The sequence below is a fragment of the Chrysochloris asiatica genome, unplaced genomic scaffold (assembly GCF_000296735.1).
Source record: "Chrysochloris asiatica unplaced genomic scaffold, ChrAsi1.0 scaffold00036, whole genome shotgun sequence".
Taxonomy (NCBI): Eukaryota; Metazoa; Chordata; class Mammalia; order Afrosoricida; family Chrysochloridae; genus Chrysochloris; species Chrysochloris asiatica.
This window is the reverse complement of record NW_006408554.1, coordinates 21,630,927-21,634,958: the sequence shown is the minus strand read 5'-3', so window position 1 is coordinate 21,634,958 and position 4,032 is coordinate 21,630,927.

Below are 4,032 nucleotides of genomic sequence, written 5' to 3'. Positions count from 1 at the left end.
TTCCTGTGGAGCCTCTGCATTACTTAAGAGTATAGGTAGAATCCTGAACAGCCTCCAGAATCTTCAGAGGTGGGAAATTTCTACTTGAAAGGATGGGAAGACCAGACTGAAGTGGCTAGAAGAACAGAAGATACTTCTTGAAAGAAAGACCAACAGGAAAAATACAAAACAATATAGGCAGACCGACTGATTATTCCATGAATAAGCAAGTTGCTTGCCCAGGAGACATCAAGACAAGTGGTTGGATCCCATCAGAGCAAATGCCCTTCCAAGACTAAGACTCAATGGGAATACATGCTCTGATTGGTGACCATGTTCATCACTGATAAGGGGAAGTGAGGAAAAACAGCAGTGAAGCTGCGAGCTAAGCTCTACAACATTCAATAGATTCCTGTGAACCAGGGTGGAGATCTGGTTGGCCAGCAGAGTGGCAAGATCTGGGGATTCTTTGGCTGAGTCAGTGACATAGCCACAGAGTACTGGAGTGGAGAGTGAAGCATCCATCTGATAATGAGAGGGCATATGCATAAGAATATCCACACTTGACCTGGCTTCAATGACTGGATGATCAGATCTCAACTAGAAGAAGACAAAAGTGGGAAAAAAAAAAGTGATCTGATACAATTTGATTAACTTGACCTATGCCTATGGATGCAGTATCTCAAAAGAGGGAACAAATCTTTACAGCGAGCATTCCCACCTCCTCCATAAACAGAGTAGACAGGGATGGGCAACTTGGACATTGGCTACCCAAAGAGGGGGGCGCTACAAAGGCAAGAAGTGACTGGCTTACAATCTTTCAAGAAGAAACCTAGATCCAGAGGGTATGGAGGAAGGTAGAATCTCCACTGAGTAATATCCAATCTGTCTAGGCAGGGCCGATAAAAGGAAATGCAGATAGGTCTCTTGTGATACAATAGTGAATAATTGTTATCAGGACTGATTGTGAGGGTTGGAAATGTAAAGGTAGATGTTTTGTAGCAAGGAGGGAAGTGATTAACTTTGCAGTCTAGGAGCGGAGGTCCCTGGGACCATCAAGGGAGAAGAGCAGAGAGCGGGACCCTACCCAGAGAAACAGTGATGCCAGAGATGGAGGTAGAGATGATGACATGGAATGATGGAGCAGCTGGGGACTTTAGACCCAGAGAGGGAGAGGGGCTGTATGCTGAAGACCAGTGGGGGCAGGCTTGTAGGGTATACCCTTTGGTTGGTTGATGATGCCTGGAGGGGATTGTAACCATGGCAATGAAATGATATATGATAGGATAAATGTAAAACTAATGTTCTCCCATGTAAACTATCATGTAATTCACAATAAAACATTAAAGAAAAAAATGGCATTTGCAATGACTAAGTCATTGGTCTTGAAACTTTCTACCATTTGCTCCAGGATCATTTCTATTACCAAGGCCATATTTTTCTAACTATTGAGCCTTCCTCTTTGTTTCCAACCTTCATATTCCAATCACCAGTAATCATCAATACATTTTAATTGCATGTGTGATAAATTTGAGATTGAAGAAGTTGGTGGTGGTGATGGTGTGCCGTGGAGTTGGTTCCAACTCATAGTAACCCTATACAGAGTTCCCGAGGCTGTTAATCTTTACAGAAGCAGAAAGCCTCCTCTTTCTTCCACGGAGCAGTTGGTAGTTTCAAACTGCTAACCCTGAGGTTAGCAGCCCAATTTGTAACCACGATGCTACCAGAGCTCCTTGAAGAAGTTGGTGGAAGTCTCCAATTTCATCATCACTGTCATTAGTGATTGGTTCTAAATTTCAATAGTGGTATTAACTGGCCTTCCTTGTAGGCGTATGTATGGCTAATATCTTAATACAGACAGCATTCTACTTCAAGATAGATCTTGAAATGTTTTTTTTGATGATGAAAGTGATGTCATCTCTCTTCAATTTGTCCTTCCTAGCATAGTAAACCTTAATGGTCAATGCCAGGCTATTTTAGTTCACTAATGCCTAGGTCACTCTGGCACTATATTGGTTTATGTGTTCTGCTTCATTATGACAACTTCCAAATTCCCTAAGTTCATACTTCATATATTCCATGTTCTAATTCTTCTTGGATGTCTTCAGCTGTTTCTTCTCATTTTGAGTTGTGCCCCATCAACAAATGGAGGTCCCCAAAGTTTTACTCCATGCACATCATCTCAGTCAACTTTATGTTGAGTTGGCAGCTCTTCAGCAGTGGTATTTTGAGTGCCTTCCAATCTGAGGGGCTCATTTTCTGACACCGTATTTGACAATATTCTGGTGCTGTTCATAATGCGTTCATCTCTGGCACTATATCTGACAGTGTTCCACTGGTATTCATAAGGTTTTCAGTGACTAAACATTCAGTAGTCCACCTCCCCCTCTTACTAGTCTGCGTTAGTCTGGAAGCTCTGCTTAAACCTGTCTACCATGGGTGACCCTGCTGGTATTTAAAATATCAGTGGCAATAGCTTCCAGCAACATGCAAACTACCACAGTATGACAAATTGATAGACGAGTGCTAGAAACAAACTTATAAGACTGAAAATAGGGAAACAAAAACAACTACAAAGTAAAAAGAAGGAATAGCATAACAGTTCAAGAATTTCTAAATAGAGAAAAAGTCTTGTAGACTTCAACATAGAGCAGATTGCTTTAAATTTGAGAATAAACAAAGTAATTAGAGAGTAACCTAAAAGAAAATTGATAAACCTTCTCATCAAAATAAGTAAGAGGATATAATAATGATGCAGAAAACAATAAAGATACAACAACTAAAAAAAAACTGTAAGAAAACCCACAAACAAAATTAACTTAGGACAGAAAATTATGTAAAACAAAGACACCAGTAGTATCATACCAACAAACTCACAACAAAACTAAAATTATAAATGCCTATGTAATTATGGAGTCCTAGTATGGTGCTGTAGAATAATGCGCTGTACTGCAAAGTCATCTGAACCACAAGGTCAGTGGTTCAAGCTAACCAACTGCTCCTTGGAAACCCCATACTGGGTCACTATGGGTCGGAACCAATTTGACAGCACTTAACAACAACAATGATAATTATATTGATGGTAAGTGGATTAAATGTACCAGTCAAGACAAAGTAGCAGGACTGATAAGAAAAAAGGACTCACCAATATGTTGTCCACAAAAGACACACCTAGACACAAAGACAAAAACAGACCAAAAGTCAAAGGATGGAAAAAAATATGTGAAGCTAATGGCAATCAAAAATATGAGTAGCAATATTGATTTCTGATACAATAGACTTTGAGGCAAAAACCAGCATAAAAAAACACAAATTACATAGTGATTAAATGGTCAATTGAACAAGAGGACATAACCATAATAAACACTTGGTGGTTATGTGACGTGGATTCGGTTCTGACTCATAGCGACCCTGTACAGGGATTCTGAGGCTATAAATCTTTACAGGAGCAGAAAGCCTCATCTTTCTCCCACGGAACAGCTGTAAGTTTCAAACTGCAGACCTTGCGGTTCGCAGCCCGATTCGTAACCACTATGCTACCAGAGCTCCTTGATAATAAATATTTATGCAACCAAAAAAGAACCTTTAACATATAAATAGAAATCAAACAGAATTTAAGAGAAATAGACAACTTTGCATTGAAGGAATGGCACAGAACAAGGCACCAGGAATTGATGGAATAAAAATTGAAATCTTTCAAGAAAGTGAGGCAGCACAGGAGACACTTACTCATCTCTGCCAAGAAATTTGGGAGACAACTATCTGGCTGAGTGATTGGAAGAGATCTGTATTTGTGCTCATTCCAAAGAGAGGTGACCCAACGAAATAAGGAAATCATTGAACAATATCTTTGATATCTCATGCGAGTCAAGTTTTAGTAAAGGTAATACAGAAATGGCTGCAAGCATACATTGACAGAAAACGTCCAGAGTTTCAAGCCAGATTCAGAAAAGGCTGTGAAACGAGGGCTATCATTGCTGATGTCCGATGGATCATGGCTGAAAGCAGAGAATATCAGAAAGATGGTTACCGGTGCTTTATTGACTACACAAG